This window comes from Triticum aestivum, chromosome 2A, assembly GCF_018294505.1.
Source record: "Triticum aestivum cultivar Chinese Spring chromosome 2A, IWGSC CS RefSeq v2.1, whole genome shotgun sequence".
NCBI classification, from domain to species: Eukaryota; Viridiplantae; Streptophyta; class Magnoliopsida; order Poales; family Poaceae; genus Triticum; species Triticum aestivum.
The window spans coordinates 327,601,158-327,618,805 of record NC_057797.1 but is presented as its reverse complement, the minus strand read 5'-3'; positions in this window follow the sequence as shown (position 1 = coordinate 327,618,805).

Below are 17,648 nucleotides of genomic sequence, written 5' to 3'. Positions count from 1 at the left end.
TTGCACGGACTTCCGCTAATTTCATTCTATTGGCGCAGCGTCGGTCGTCCGGAGGCGTTCGGTCGTCTGGAGCCTGGGAGTTGTCGGATGTCCGGTCCTGGTCGGTCGTCCGGGTGCTTGATAGAGGCAAAGGTGTCCCGTCTTTCGATGAGATGGTGGCTATCGTATTGGAGGAAGTCGACTTTGACGATCCGACTATGAACATGCAAGGATGTCGCGCCTTAGCAATCGCTAAACCAACTCCGAGAGTTTATTCACCATGCCGAAGCACGATCAACCTGACCACGAAGGTCTGTTTCCTGCAGGAAAGCGAAGAACAAGCAAGAAACTCGGATTGCAATCTAGATATTGCGAATATAAGAGGAAAGCTTTATTGATCAAGGTGGGGTTATGTGACGCATTTGTCTAGTCGTTGAACACAAACGAAGTACGTGATGTTGCAGCTATGGCAAACTTTCATCTAAACAAAACCCAAATTCTAAACGATGCCCTAAGGGCTGTATATATGGAGGAAGAGGGGGGGGGGGATTTCGTGGCCCTTGGAGGAGGGGTCCGAAACCAACCCTAACTCTTGTTTCCCCACACATACGGACTCTAAAAACAGACTGTACTTAAGTATTTCGAAAATATATGGACCTGGCCCAATAATAAGGTGACGCAGCACCTAGAATAGCCTCTGGACGAAATTTATGAAGTGGCATCTTGTATATTTCGTCCAAGGCTTCATGCACTCCTTATGGTGTCTTCAAAGTCCTGCAATCATCACTTGTATCTACGTTCTTGATCCCCTTGCACATGCCATCATCTCCATGTTTGGTCTTGCTCCAGTGTTCATCCCTCTTATCCATGCCAGGCCCTTCATTTGTAAGCAAAACAAATGTATCCAATTTAGGCTGCATTATATTCTCATGAACATTAGAATCATTATGAAGAAACGGAAGTAGCTGATAATTTAATTGGCGTGCACGAGCTCTAGTTATTGGTCCAGTATGTATAGCAGCAGGGGCTGTGGGTGTAACAATGGTATTGATGTCCTCATCATCCTCCCCTTCTTGAAATGAAGTCGTCCTCGACGGAAGCTCATCTTCCTCACCCAAATAAGGCTTCAAATCTGCAATGTTAAAAGTGGAACTAACCCCAAAATCTAGAGGCAGCTCAAGTTTATATGCATTATCATTTATTTTCTCTAACACCTTAAAAGGACCATCAGCACGTGGCACTATCTTTGATTTGCGCAAATTAGGAAATCTATCCTTACGCAAATGTAACCAAACAAGATCTCTAGGTGCACACACAACATGTTTTCTACCCTTATCTCCAGCAAGTTTATATTTAGCATTCATATGCTCAATGTTTTCCTAAGTTAACTCATGCATTTTTAAAATCAATTTAGCACGTTCTTTAGCATCAAAATTAACCTTCTCCAAAGATGGAAGAGGCAACAAATCAATAGGTGCACGAGGTAGGAAACCGTACACAATTTCAAAAGGGCACATCTTAGTAGTAGAATGCAATGAACGATTATAAGATAATTCAATATGAGGCAAGCATTCTTCCCACATTTTCTTATTATTCATCAAAACAGACCTAAGCATAGTAGACAATGTTCAATTGACTACTTCAGTTTTTCCATCAGCTTGGGGGTGACAAGTAGTACTAAAAAGCAGTTTAGTCCCCAACTTAGCCCATAAACATCTCCAAAAGTGGCTTAGAAATTTAGTATCACGATCTGATACAATAGTATTTGGTACACCATGCAAGTGAATAATTTCATGAAAGAACAAATCAGCAACATTAGCAGCACCATTGCTTTTATGACATGGTATAAAGTATGCCATTTTCAAAAATCTATCCACGTCAACAAATATGCTATCCCTCCCTTCTTTGTTCGAGGTAAAACTAAAACAAAGTCCATAGATATATCCTCCCAAGGAACACTAGGTACAGGCAAAGGCATATATAAACCATGAGGATTTAGTCGTGACTTAGCTTTTTGACATGTAGTGTAGCGAGCAACAAAACGCTCACCATTACGTCTCATCTTTGGCCAAAAGAAATGTGTAGCAAGTATACCCTTTGTCTTCTTCATGCCAAAGTGTCCCATTAATCCTCCTCCATGTGCCTCCTGCAACTACAAAAGACGAACAGAGCTAGCTGGAATGGATAGCTTGTTAGCAAGAAACACAAATCCATCATTAGTAAAAAACTTGTTCCACGTTCTTCCTTCTTTACAATTCTGCATTACATCTTTAAAATCATCATCATGGACATAGTTGTGAAAGCATAGTATAACGATGATACAAAGCATCAGCAATAACATTTTCTTTACCCTTCTTGTGTTTAATGACATAAGGGAAAGTCTCAATGAATTCAACCCATTTAGCATGTCTATGGTTCAGTTTTGCTTGACTTTTAATGTGTTTCAAAGATTCATGATCAGAATGTACAACAAATTCCGTGGGCCATAAATAATGGTGCCATGTTACTAACGTCTGAACAAGAGCATATAATTCTTTATCATAAGTAGAATAGTTCAGACTAGGCCCACTCAATTTTTCAGAAAAGTATGCAACAGGTTTGCCATCTTGTAATAACTCACCTCCTAATCCAATTCCACTAGCATCACATTCAAGCTCAAACGTCTTATTAAAATCATGAAGTTGGAGTAAAGGAGCATGTGTCAACATATCTCTCAATACCGTGAAGGCTTCTTCCTATGCGGTACCCCAAACAAAAGGCACATCCTTCTTTGTAAGCGCGTTGAGAGGTGCATCAATGGTGCAGAAATCTCTCACAGCACGCCTATAGAATCTAGCGAGGCCAAGAAAACTCCTCACTTGTGTGACCATTTTGGACTGCGGCCAACTCTCAATAGCTTCAATCTTGGCTTTATCAACTTCAATTCCCTGTGGAGTAACAACATAGCCAAGAAAAGATACTCGGTCAGTGCAAAAGGTGCACTTCCCAAGGTTACCAAACAAATGTGCATCCCGTAGAGCAATAAAAACAACACATAAATGTTCCAAATGTTCTTCCAAAGACTTTCTATAAATCAGTATATCATCAAAGTAGATTACCACAAATCATCCAATGAAAGCACGTAAAACTTCGTTCATTAGTCTCATGAAAGTACTAGGTGCATTAGTTAACCCAAAAGGCATGACTGACCACTCATATAATCCAAACTTAGTTTTAAATGTTGTTTTCCATTCATCTCCCAATTTCATATGAATTTGATAGTATCCACTATGCAAATCAACTTTGGAGAATATTGTAGAGCCACTCAATTCATCAAGCATATCATCTAGCCTAGGAATAGGATGACGATAACGAATAGTAATATATTAATGCCTCTACAATCAACACACATACGCGACGTACCATCCTTTTGAGGCACTAGTATAATAGGAACATCAGAAGGACTAAGAGATTCGTGTATATAACCTTTGTGGAGCAGCTCCTGTACTTGACGCATAATCTCCTTCGTCTCCTCTGGATTGGGACAGTATGGTCCACGGTTGGGTAGCAATGCACCAAGAATTAAGTCAATTTGATGCTCAATCCCTCGAATAGGTGGTAATTCCGGTGGCACGTCTTGTGGAAAGACGTCAGCGAACTCCTCCAAAATGTGAGTGACAGCAGGGGGCAAAGAGGATGACACGTCCTCGAATGAAAATAATGCCTCTTTGCACACAAAAGCATAGCAAATAGATTTGCTGAAATCTAGCTCTTCAATATCAGATTTTGTGGCAAGTAAACATGCACTTTTCAATTTAAGTTCAGAAGCAACACTAGATGGTTTATTATTAGGTTTCATTTGTTGCTCAAATTCTTTTGCCACAGTCTGATTTTCACTCTTATATTTCTCCCGTTTTGCTTTATTAGCTCTATTAATATCATCTTTCAAAATGGAATCAATAGTCATAGGAAGCAAAGTAATATGGCTATCCTTATGAACAGGAGTATACTGATTATTTCTACCATGGTGTATAGATTTTATATCAAATTGCCATGGTCTACCAAGTAATAATGATGCGGATCATCCTACGTCATCCCCATGGACCTACCATCATCTCACGAAGTGCCAAGAGGACCTATGACTCGAGCTAGAGCTAGAGCTCTCGAGACCGAGGTGACTTCTCTCCTTAGTGATATTGCATATGATCCCCTCGAGACATGGCTACTGCCTAAGTCCGAGATGTTGTGCATGATTAGGTACCAAGAGGACCCTCCCGAAGATGCACGTGAAGACGGACAAAGCCGCCAAGTCCACGGATGAAGAGGAACGCCGAAAGGAGAAGTAGGCAACTCCAGGACTCGAACATCCGGCCGCTGGAGACTTCAACTACAGCAGCATTCCAACCGCCAAGCATCTACATGCCCCGGACATCCGGCCCCGGCCTGGAAATCCGGCCTCTCGCCCGGATATCCGGACAAGATGCAACAGAGAACAGAAGGGAACCCCCGCCAGCCCGGACACCCGACCCCTCTAGCCCAGACATTCGCCCCACCGCGAACGCCTGGACGTCCGGCCTCCCCTGTCAGCCCACAGTGTAAGGGCCCGAGGCCCGTGTACCCCTTCGCCCACCTAGACTATATATACTCTTCTCCTACCTACGTTTTAGGGTTAGCGTTGTGATAGCTCATTTGAGAGATAGAGCTTTGCTCATCAATATCGGATCTACTCCACGAGAGAGACCGCGGCCCCACTACGGATAAGATCCACTTGGATCCAAGACCTCCCCGCGGAGAAGACCATCAAGACCTCCTCACAGAAAAGATCATGCTACTTGTATCATCCTTAGTTGTCCGTGGATCTTGTGTCTTCCTTTGTGTTCATGGATCTAGCATATGTGTGACTATTTCTTGTTGGTTTAGTGATTCTCTCTTGTTTCCCCTCGTGATTTCCCTCATTTTCCCCCTCGTGTTCCTCGTGTTATTCGCGTGATCCGCTCCTTTCGTGAAAGATCGGCCCCAAGGGTTCCTACCCTACATCATCTTTGTATCTATAGCCACGTTGATCATGATTTCGAAGCCTCCCCGTTGTGGTTCTAGCCTTGTTTTTGTTGATTTTGTCCCTAATTCAAAAATTCCCCACAAAATTAGCCCCAATTTTTTTTGTGATTTGTTGGTGTGATGAAGTTTTGTTGGATTTGATCCGCGTATTTCGTGTGTTGCAGGTAGATCTAGCTTTCCATCCACTTTTCCCCAATTTCCAACCACAAATTCCTCCAAATTTTGCTCGGATTTGCCACCTTCCACGCGGAGTTCATCCGAATCTAGAGCATGGACGTCCGGCCTGATAGCCCGGACATCCGGCACCCCGGACATCCGGCCATCAAGCCCGGGTATCCGGCCCCTGGCAGCAACATCTCCATCCGCCGCCCTGTTTTCCGTCCATATTTCACAAAATTTTGTTTTGGTGCCCACATACACATCCGCATACCACCACCACTTCCGCATAGCACAACCATATACCACATACACCACCATCGCTTACCTCTACCAACTTCGACAATTTTGTCCCGTTTTGTCTTGAGAATTTGAGTTGCGGTTCCGTGTCCTAATCATGCTAGCGTCTCTCTAGTGTTGTGCAACAAGAGAATTTTTGTGGAGTCCACATTTTGGCTCATCCTTGGTTGCACGACCCCACTATTCTCTTGCGTGTGTGTTTTCGTGTACCTCATTTTGCTTGGTCTACTTGTTGCATTGCACACTTGCGAATCTTTTCCAACATTATTGAAGCTCACTAACAATTGTATCAAATTTTATGCCATCATCCTAACCAAGCTCCACCATAAGATTTTACTTGTGTAGGTGTGAGAAACCGACAAGAATCGGTACCAATTGTGCTATTTCCTTGTTCCACATTGGAGTGATCATTGATCCACCTTCAACTTCGGTCAAGGTACATTTGGTATACGTTCTTCTCTTTATCCCACTCACATATTTCTCTTGGAATGATGGATAGGCCAAGTACTTCTACCAACCCACTCTTCATCGGGCAAGACGACGACATGAACTCCTACGTCACAAAGAGCCACCTCTTTGGTGCACAACGTTCTTTGCATCAATAGCAACAAGCAATGAGTGAACGCATCGACAACCTCGCCACCGAGTTGCGACTCTCCGAGCAATGTACACGAGACTACTTCGACCACAAGCTTGACGATCACAAGCAAGAGAATGACACAAGAATGGATGAGATTCATGCTTTGTTGCTCAACTGCTCTTCTTCCACTTCGTCCTCATCAAGAAGGCGCCGCTCAAGTCGACACTCTGACTTCACCCTCTCCGGCTCAAGTACACTGACATCAAACACTCTTCACCATGCCGCGCGCAACGATCGTCAAGCAAGACTCAATCCTCTACGCGAGAACAACTCTCAAGAACAATGTCATCGTCAAAACCAAGCGACCTTTGTGCAAGAATGAGAACGGCAACGACAACGCCAACACGAAGAGGAAGAGCGAGCACGTCTACACCAAGAAGCACAAGATGCCAAGGCACAACGTCAAGAGCAACAATTGCGAGATGCTCAAGCACTTGAGGCGCAACAAGCCCTCCGAGATTCAAGTCGAGCCGTAGCCAACCGAGGCCGACAAGCTTGTGAACATGAAGAAGCACTTCGCGAAGAAGTTCACGAACGAAGATATGAAGCTCGCGTGCAACGTCTAGCTCGACAAGTTCCTCCACAAGCTCGCCAAGAACATCAAGTTCAACAACAACAAGACGACATTGGACATCCTCCACGTCAAGAGCAAGTTATGAGAGACGATCCTCCTTGTCAAGGACGTCATCATCCCCGACCCAAACACAATGAAGAGCAACACTACGGCAAGCTAAAGTTCACCATTCCCAAGTTTAATGGAAGCAATGATCCCGAAGAATACCTTTCATGGGCATTGAAGGTCGATAAAATCTTCCGCTTGCACAACTATGAAGAAGAGAAGAAGATCGCAATGGCATCCGTTGAGTTCCAAGACCATGTCCTCATTAGGTGGGAACAAGTCATTGAGCGCCGTGAGGCAAGAGGTGAACCACCCATCACTACTTGGGCACAAATGAAGGATGTCATGAGAGCACGCTTCATGCGTACCTACTACAACCTCGACCTCTTCAAGAAACTACAACTACTCAAGCAAGGAACCAAGAGCGTAAGAGTACTACAAGGAGATGGAGATTGCAATGATACGAGCGAATGTCACAGAAGTTGATGAGCAAACTATGGAACGTTTCTTGAATGGACTCAATCATCCCATCAAGAAGATCGCCGACTTCCAACCATACTCGAACCTCATCGAGCTAGTGCATCAATCTACCAAATCGGAACGTCAAGTGCAAGAAGACTTCAAGTATGCCAAGTTCTCATCCAAGTCATATGGCTTCTCCAACACCCAAGCTTCAACGACTCCAACACCACCTTCCTCAACAAAGCCTTCTCCAAGCAACATCGACAAGTCGAGTTATAAGAACGCTTCGTCAACCCCAAGTCATTCTCCTACAACGAGCAACTTCAAGCCGAGAGCTTCATCTTCATCTACCCCAACCTATGAGACCGTCAAGACAAGTTCCTTCAAATGCTTCACATGTGGAGGCCGAGGCCACAAATCCTATGAGTGCACCAACAAGCGGACCATGATCCTCAACGACGACGACACTTATGACTCAATGAGTGAAGGAGAAATGGAAGCCCTTGAGAAAGTGGCCATACACAGGCAAGTGAACACAGAAGACACAGAACAAGTCTTTTGTGATGAACATTCAAGTCCCGCTCTCGTTGTCTCCAAGGTCTTGACTCTTAAACATCACCAAGAAGAAGACCAAAGATGTCATATCTTCCACACCAAGCCTGGCATCAAAGGAAGGTCCGTCAAGGTCATCATCGATGAAGGGAGTTGTCATAACTTAGCAAGTGAAGAACTTTGCTGCAAGCTCCAATTGCCCAAGACGAAGCACCCACATCCCTACAAAGTTCAATGGCTTAGATACTCCGGCACTATCCAAGTCGAGCATCGAGTACAAGTCTCCTTCAAAATTGGCGCCTATGAAGACACTTTGGAGTGCGATGTCATTCCAATGACCGTTTGCCACCTTCTTCTTGGACGCCCATGGATATTTGATAGAGGTGTCATCCACAATGGCCAAACGAACCACTACGTCTACAAGATGAAAGGAAAGGAGTACGTACTTCGCCCTATGTCTCCAAGCCAGGTGATCACCGACAAGCAAGCCACCCATCATGGAGAGAATAGTTAGAGAGCGAAGACAAAAAAGAGAGTGAGCGCCACAAGTCCTAATTGAGTGCCTCCACGATGAGCGAAAAGAAGAATTAGTTCTATTTGCCACCAAAAGTGAGATAACAGGAGTGTGTGAGAACCCATCTAGTGTACTACACAATGTCCTTCTGTGCAAGGACGACACACCAAAAGCTAACACCCCTCACGCTCTACCTTTAGTGTTGTCTTCTCTTTTGCAGGAATTCCAAGATGTTTTCCCCGACGAGCTACCTCCGAGACTACCTCCACTACGAGGCATCGAGCACTGAATCGACCTCATCCCCAGAGCACCTCTTCCGAACAAAGCTCCCTACCGCGTCAACCCCGAAGAAACCAAATAAATACAAAGTAAAGTAAAGCATCTCATAGACCATGGACATGTGCGCGAAATTTTGAGTCCTTGTGTCGTTCCGGTTATTCTTGTGCCAAAACGAGACGGTAGCTTTCGCATGTGCTCCGATTGTAGACCTATCAATGCTATCACCGTTCGCCATAGGTATCCCATTCCACGCCTTGATGATATGCTTGATGAACTTAGTGGTGCCACTATAGTTTCTAAAATTGATCTTAAAAGTGGTTACTATCAAATCCGCATACAAGAGGGTGATGAATGGAAGACCGCTTTCAAAACAAAGTTTGGTTTGTATGAGTGGTTAGTCATGCCTATGGGTCTATCGGAAGCACCGGGTACTTTTATGCGTCTTATGAATCATGTCTTTCGCCCTTACATTAGTGAGTTTGTTGTGGTCTACTTCGATAATATCCTTGTTTATAGCAAATCTCTTAAAGATCATGTCACCCATGTCCGAACCGTTTTGCAAACTCTTAAAAAAGAGCATCTCTATGCTAACATGGAAAAGTGCCTTTTTGGCGTTGATAAGCTCGTTTTCTTGGGTTTTGTCGTTTCCTTTAAGGGTGTTCATGTTGATGACTCCAAGATCAATGATATTAAAACTTGGCCACAACAAACCAACTTGCATCAAGTGCGTAGCTTCCTTGGTCTAGCCGGTTTCTACCATATATTTGTGAAGGACTTTAGCATGATTGCTTCACCTTTGCATGCTTTGAGCAAGAAAAATGCGCCTTTTGTTTGGGACCATCCCAAGATACTGCTTTCAATGATCTTAAGAATTTGCTTACTCATGCTCCCATCCTTGCATTATCCAACTTTGACAAACCCTTTGAGATTCATTGTGATGCTAGTGGTAATGGCATAGGAGGTGTGTTAACGCAAGAGAAGCGCCCCATAGCTTACTTTAGTGAGAAACTTTCCGGAGCGCTACTCAATTACCCCATCTATTACAAAGAGTTATATGCTTTAGTGCGAGTTTTGCATGAATGGGAACAATATCTTCGCCTTCATGAATTTATCATTCATACCGATCATGAAATGCTTAAATACCTTAAGGGTCAAACTAAGTTGAACAAGCATCATGCTAAGTGGAGTGAATTCATTGAGACTTTCCCTTATATCATCAAGTACATCAAACGCAAGGAAAATGTTGTAGTGGATGATCTTTCCCGCATATGCATGCTTGTTACTCAACTTGAATTGGATGTCATTGACTTTGCGCACATAAAGACTTGTATGAGCATGATCCTACCTTTGCTATTCCTTATGCCAAATGTTTGAAGCATACCTTTTGGGAACGCTATTACATCAAAAATGGATATCTTATGAGAGCTAACAAACTTTGCATCCCCGAGTCTTCTCTTCGTCTGTTGCTTTTGTAGGAATCTCATGGAGGAGGACTAATGGGACATTTTGGACGTGACAATACTTTTGCTACGCTCTCCAAGAACTACTATTGGCCCAAGATGTTTCGCGATGTCAACCGCTCAATCCCATGGCCTTTACATGCCTCTCCCAATTCCATATCAACCATGGGAAGACAATAGCATGGATTTTGTACATGGATTTCCTAGAACTCGAAATGGAAAGGATTCGGTATTTGTTGTTGTGGACCGATTCTCTAAGATGGCACATTTCATTCCTTGCAACAAGATAGACGATGATTCACATGTTTCCAATATCTTTTGTAGGGAAATATTGCGTCTACATGGAGTGCCAAAGACAATTGTCTCGGACCGCGACGTCAAGTTCCTAAGCTACTTTTGGAAGACCCTATGCGGCAAGCTCGAAATCAAGCTACTTTTCTCCACTGCATACCATCCACAAACCGACGGCCAAACAGAGGTGACCAACCGCACACTCTTCGCTCTACTTCGAGTGCTAATCAAGAAGAACATCAAGGAGTGGGAGGAGTGTCTACCTATCACTAAGTTCTCCTACAACCGCACAAGACACTCAACAACCGCGCAAGACACTCAACAACCGGCAAGTCCCCCTTCGAGGTCGTCTACGGATTCAACCCTTTGTCCCCAATGGACATTCTTCCTCTACCACTATAAGAGCGCATCAATATGGATGCAAGTGCATGTGTGAACCATCTCAATAAGGTGCATGAAGATACAAGGCAAACTATCGAGCGCCAAGTACAACGACTTGCGACCAAGTGCAACATCAACAAGCACCCCATGGTATTCAACATTGGAGATCTTGTGTGGCTACACCTTCACAAGGACCGCTTCTCCCACGAACGCAAGTCCAAACTTCGACCACGAGCGGATGGACCTTTCGAGCTGCTTGAACTCTACAACAACAATGCCTAAAAGATCGACTTTCCACGCGGCAAGTACTCCGTGAGCGACATCTTCAACGTCAAAGATCTCTAGCCCTACCATGGTGATGAGGATTTCGATCCGAGGTCGGATCTTCCCCAAGGGAGAGGAGATGATGCGGAGCATCCTACGGTCATCCCCATGGACCTACCATCATCTCACGAAGTGCCAAGAGGACCTATGACTCGAGCTAGAGCTAGAGCTCTCGAGACCGAGGTGACTTCTCTCCTTAGTGATATTCCATATGATCCCCTGGAGACATGGCTACTACCTAAGTCTGAGATGTTGTGCATGATTAGGTACCAAGAGGACCCTCCTGAATATGCACATGAAGACGGGCAAGCCGCCAAGTCCACGGATGAAGAGGAACACCGAAAGGAGAAGAAGGCAGCTCCAGGACCCGGACATCCGGCCCCGAGCCCGGACATCCGGCTTCTGGAGACTCCAACTACAGCAGCATTCCAGCCACTGAGCATCTACAGGCACCGGACATCCGGCCCTGGCCCGGAAGTCCGGCCTCTCGCCTGGATATCCGGACAAGCTGCTACATGGAACAGAAGGGAAACCCTGCCAGCCCGGACATCCGGTCCCTCCAGCCCAGACATCCGGCACTCTGCCAATGCCCGGACATCCGGGCCGACGCCTGGACGTCCGGCCTCCCCTGTCTGCGCACAGTGTAAGGGCCCGAGGCCCGTGTACCCCTTCGTCCACCTAGACTATATATACTCTTCTCCCACCTACTTTTAGGGTTAGCGTTGTGATAGCTCATTTGAGAGATAGAGCTTCGCTCGTCCATATCAGATCTACTCCACAAGAGAGACCGCGGCCCCTACGGAGAAGATCCACTTGGATTCAAGACCTCCTCGCGGGGAAGACCACCAAGACCTCCTCACGGAGAAGATCATGCTACTTGTATCATCCTTAGTTGTCCGTGGATCTTGTATCTTCCTTTGTGTTCATCGATCTAGCATATGTGTGTCTATTTCTTGTTGGTTTAGTGATTCTCTCATGTTTCCACTCGTGATTTCCCTCGTTTTCCCCCTCGTGTTCCTCGTGTTCTTCGTGGGATCCGCTCGTTTCGTGAAAGATCGCCCCCTAGGGTTCCTACCCTACATCAAATAAGGAACATGCTTACATGGGTACCACATCACAGTCAACATAATCAGCATATGTAGAGATACTAAAATGCACACGAACAGTACGTGTTACCTTAACCTTGCCGTTGTTGTTGAACCATTGGATGTAGTAAGGATGTGGATGCGGTGTTGTGGTGAGAGATAGTTTATCCACCATCTCCATGCTATCCAAGTTGTTGCAGCTCCCTCCATCTATGATGACGCGAACGGAACGTTCCTTCACAACTCCCTTTGTATGGAACAAATCATGCCTTTGATTTTTGCTCAGCTTGTGTGACCTACACACTCAAAACACGTTGAGCAACTAAACATTCATACCTGTCAGCATCTTCAGGAGCCATGTATTGTGTCTCATGATCAGAATTATCTCCACCGTGTTCTTCACGTGTAATAAGAGCCAAAGTCTCCTCATCATAGTCACTAGAGGACTCATACCCAGCATACTCAGTAGAAATCATCACACACTGAGATTTGCATTCTCTCGCCAAATGTCCTCTTCCCTTACAACAACGTCAAATAATATTACTTGTGTGCCCTGCTGATGCCATGGAAGAAGAAGAACTCTGTGCAGGCCCGATAGGTGTGCTCTGGGCAGATAATGGTGGTTGTGTCTGCTTCCTTGTATCACAGCTGGAGCTAACAACTGATGGAGGTGTCAGTGCAGTAGAATGTGTGGAAGTAGAGGATGCACGCGGTGTCCATGATGAAGGTCGACCTGCAGAAAAGTTAGTCTGCGCCAATGCCTGTCGATCCTGCACTTCACGTTCAGCTTTACAAGAAAGATGGAATAAATGAGTGATATTATTATACTCCTTATACTCTAGAATGGTCTGAATCTCTCTATTTAATCCACCCATAAAACGTGCAAGCATGGACTCATTCTCCTCAACAATACCACATCTAATCATGCCAGTTTGTAATTCCTGATAATATTCCTCTATAGATTTTTTTTCCTTGTCTTAAACGCTACAATTTTTGAAGTAATTCACGTTGATAATATGCTGGAACCCAACGAGTACGCATAGCAGTTTTCAAAGCAGCCCAAGTAGCTGGAATAGGATAGAATCTACAATGTTCAGACCACCAAACACATGCAAAACTAGTGAAAGCACAAACAGCAGCAGGAACACGTCTCTCCTCGGGATATTGTAAACATGTAAAACGTTGTTCAGTTTCTAACTCCCAAGTAAGATATATATCAGGAACGTATCTACCATCTGGGAAGAAAATGGTGGTGGTGGGTGTCACAAAACCGTCAAGCAAATCTCAAATTCTTACCAGTTCTTACCCAGCAGCAGGTGGTGATCGGCAAAGGATGTAGTCAAAACTCTCAAAGCTTGGATAGAGCGATTACCAGGGAGAGTCAAATGCACGACTTAGATGTATGTGGAGCTGGGAAGGCTTATGATATGGTAGCAAAAATATCAGCAATAATCAATTCAGAGATGCAAAGTTGAATAAACGCTCAACGACGGTAGTGTGCTGGTCCTAGGCTAGACTGTGCTATAGACGCGAGCATAGAACATGAACAAAATCACGGTGTTGCACGTAAACAAAGAAGGAGCACACTTTGAATTTTTTTCCTTTTTCACTTTTTTTCCTGTTTTTTTGCTCTGCAACATTTTTTTACGAAAAAGTCTAAAAACTGTCTAAAAACTGCCTAGCCAGAATTTTCCAATTTTCTTTTGAGTTTGGAACTATTTTTCTACTGCGGATAACACGGAAGTTCAGGAGTCCTACTCTGTCACGACTCGAAGTATCGTGTGATCTGGAACTCAAAAACAAAGCAACAAATACTGGACTCGGACTAGAACTGGTGGCGGAGATGAAACTGGTGGAACTCAGACTGGTGGTTGTATATGGCGGTGGTATATCTGGACTCGGATTGGTTGTGGTATATGGCGATGGTATATGTGGACTCGGATTGGGGGTTGTATATGGTGATGGTATATGTGGACTCGGATTGGTGGTTGTATATGGCAGTGACGACGTATATGGTGGGGTGGTGGTATATGACAATGATGATGATGGTGCGGCGGTGGCGTGACAACCTGTCAACAGAACTCGAAACTCTAAGGGACTAGATGCTAAGACCAACAACTCGACACAATGATGCAACCGCAAATTCAACAAAGCAAAACTCTAAAAAGACTATGCAAAGGCTCAGATTGGTTCGGATATGTTGAACTAACCCTAAATTTTTTTGTGGACTGTAGGTATGAAGAACAGACTCGATCTAAACTACGAAAAACTGTAAAATATCACCGAGCAACCTAGAAATCCGATACCACTTGATAGAGGCAAAGGTGTCCCATCTTTCAGTGAGATGGTGGCAATCATTTTGGAGGAAGTCGACTTTGACGATCTGACTACGAACGTGCGATGACGTCGCGCCTTAGCAATCGCTAAACCAACTCCGAGAGTTTATTGACCACGCCGGAGCACGATCAACCTGACCACGAAGCTCTTTTCCTGCAGGCAAATGAAGAACAAGCAAGAAATTGAGATTGCAATCTGGATATTTCGAATATAAGAGGAAAGCTTTACTGATCAAGGTGGGGTTCTCTGACGCCTTTGTCTGGTCATTGAACACAAACGAAGTACGCGAAGTTGCAGCTATGGTGAACTTTAATCTAAACAAAACCCAAAATCTGAACGACGCCCTAAGGGCTGTATATATGGAGGAAGAGGGGGGGGGAATTTCATGGCCCTTGGAGGAGGGGTCTGAAACTAACCCTAACACTTGTTTCCCCACACATACGGACTCTAAAAACAGACTATACTTACGTATTTCGAAAATACATGGGCCTGGCCGAATAATAAGGTGACGCAACACCTAGAATAGCCTCTGGACAAAATTTATGAAGTGGCATCTTGTATATTTCGTCCAAGGCTTCATGCACTCCTTATGGTGGCTTCAAAGTCCTGAAATTATCACTTGTAAGTCCGTTCTTGATCCCCCTGCGCATGCCATCATCTCCATGCTTGGTCTTGCTCCAGTGTTCATCCCTCTTATCAATGTCGGGCCCTTCATTTGTAAGCAAAACAAATGTATCCAATTTAGGCAACATTATATTCTCATGAACATTAGAATCATTACGAAGAAACGAAAGTACCTGATAATTTAATTGGCATGCACGAGCTCTAGTAATTGGTCCAGTATGTATAGCAGCAGGTGAGGGAGTCCTGGACTAAGGGGTCCTCGGGCGTCCGGCCTATTATCCTTTGGGTCGGACTGATGGGCTGTGAAGACATGAAGGCTGAGGACTGCATCGTGTCTGGATTGGACTCTACTTAGCGTGGGAGGCAAGCTTAGGGATCTAAGATGCCTTCTTATGTAACCGACTCCATGTAAACCCTATATCCCCTCGGTGTCTATATAAACCGAAGGGGGTAGTCCGAAAAGGACACCATATATACTCATTACCATAGGCTAGACTTCTAGGGTTTAGTCATTATGATCTTGTGGGAGATCAACTCTTGTAGTACTCATACTCATCAAGATCAATCAAGCAGGAAGTAGGGTATTACCTCTATAGATCCTAGACGCATAGTTCGGGGCCCCCTACCCGAGATCCGCCGGTTTTGACACCGACATAGGTGCTTTCATTGAGAGTTCCACTGTGTCATTAACAAAAGGTTCGATGGCCCCCCAATCATCAATAATGATGGTGTCCGAGGAGGAACCTTCCTCCCTGGACAGATCCTCATATTCGGTGGCTTCGCACTGCGGGCCAACTCGCTTGGCCATCTGGAGCAGATCGACAGCCACGCCCCTGGCCATCAGGTCAGATTCGGAAGCTTGAACCATGCCACGGATATCCGTGGAGACTTGTCTTCGAGGGACTGGAGCCCACGGGGATCGCTCCCCCTCATCCCGATGAACGTGACTTAAATCTGTCATCGGATCACACCTAGGAGATGGTTCCTACGACTACAACGACCTTAGAGCCAAAGCAGACCGAGCCATCAGAAGCCTTAGAGTCCGCGGTGTTGGAGCCGCATGTGGACTCGATGCCCTATGATATTCGCTTTAACGGAACTTCGGACTCGTCTTCGGCTACAAGTTCCGGATTGTGTACACCTACGGACACCGAGCTAGATCGGTTATCGATCCTCGAGTTCAGCGTCGCTGACGTGTTCCAACACTCGCCTTTGGGTGACGTGCTAAAATCTTTAAAGAATTTGTCCTTGGAAAAGGACTCACAGCCGAACTATGTCCGGTTCGAGCTAGAGACGGATGATGAGGAATTTCGCTTCTCACCTGCCACCCACTTCATAGCCACCTTGATGGCTTAACCGACGTGCATGACTATGGCTCCGAAGACATCGACGGTATGGACGACGATGCCGACAAGGAGCAAGGCCAAGACCCGCCATTCACTGGACGCTGGACGGCCACCTCTTCATACGACGTGTACATGGTTGATACACCTAAAGGATCTAGCGACGACAAAGATGAGCCGGATACGAACAAAACCTCCGAGACACAGTCCAAGCGCCAGCGGCCCAAACGCCGCCCTAAGCCCCGTTGCTAAAAGGACGACAACACTGGCACCGGAGAAAATAGTACTCTGGGCGACGCCGAAAACAGTGAAGACCCCGCTGGGCCTACATCCGAACAGGAACACGACAGCAGGCAAGACAACACTGACGAACATGCCATAGAAGATAACTCGGAGGATGATAGTTACCATCCGCCCTCCGAGGAGGATACAAGCCTCGGCAATGAAGACTTCATCGTGCCTGAGGATCCTCTTGAGCAGGAGCGCTTTAAGCTTCAGCTCATAGCCACTGCAAGGAGCCTGAAAAAGAAACAACAATAGCTTCAAGCTGAACAAGACCTGCTCGTCGACAGATGGACTGACGTCATGACAGCCGAGGAATATGGGCTCAACCGCCCAGCCAAGAGCTACCCGAAACGCATACTGCTACCTCAATTCGATGAGGAAGCGTCGGAGCATATATCTCCCTCACGCAATGTGGATCGACCACCACGTGGTCGGGACGGGGCGGCAGAACGGCCACCCCGTGGTCGAGATAAAGCGGCAACTCAGGCCGAACAGCAGACTGCCCCACCACCCCGTCAAAATAGGGACAGAAGAGTCCAGAGTCATACGTACGACCTCTGATAGACCCTGGATAGTAGAGCAGGACACACAAGATCGATCTACGTATACGAGGACGTGCCTCGAGGCGCGACGACGGCTACCTACTCGGACGTGACAAACTTAATCACATCCGGGCCGATAATCATAGACGGACGTCATCAGAGATACGCCGTGACATGGCCCATTATAGAGGCGCCACACACCCTGTCTACTTCACAGACGATGTGCTGGATCATCAATTCCCCGAAGGGTTCAGGCCTGTCAATATTGAATCATACGACGGAACAACTGACCCCGCAGTATGGATAGAAGATTTTATTCTTCACATACACATGGCCCAAGGAGATGACCTCCATGCCATCAAATACCTCCCATTAAAACTCAAAGGACCAGCTCGACACTGGCTAAATAGTCTGCCTGAGAACTCCATCGGCAGCTGG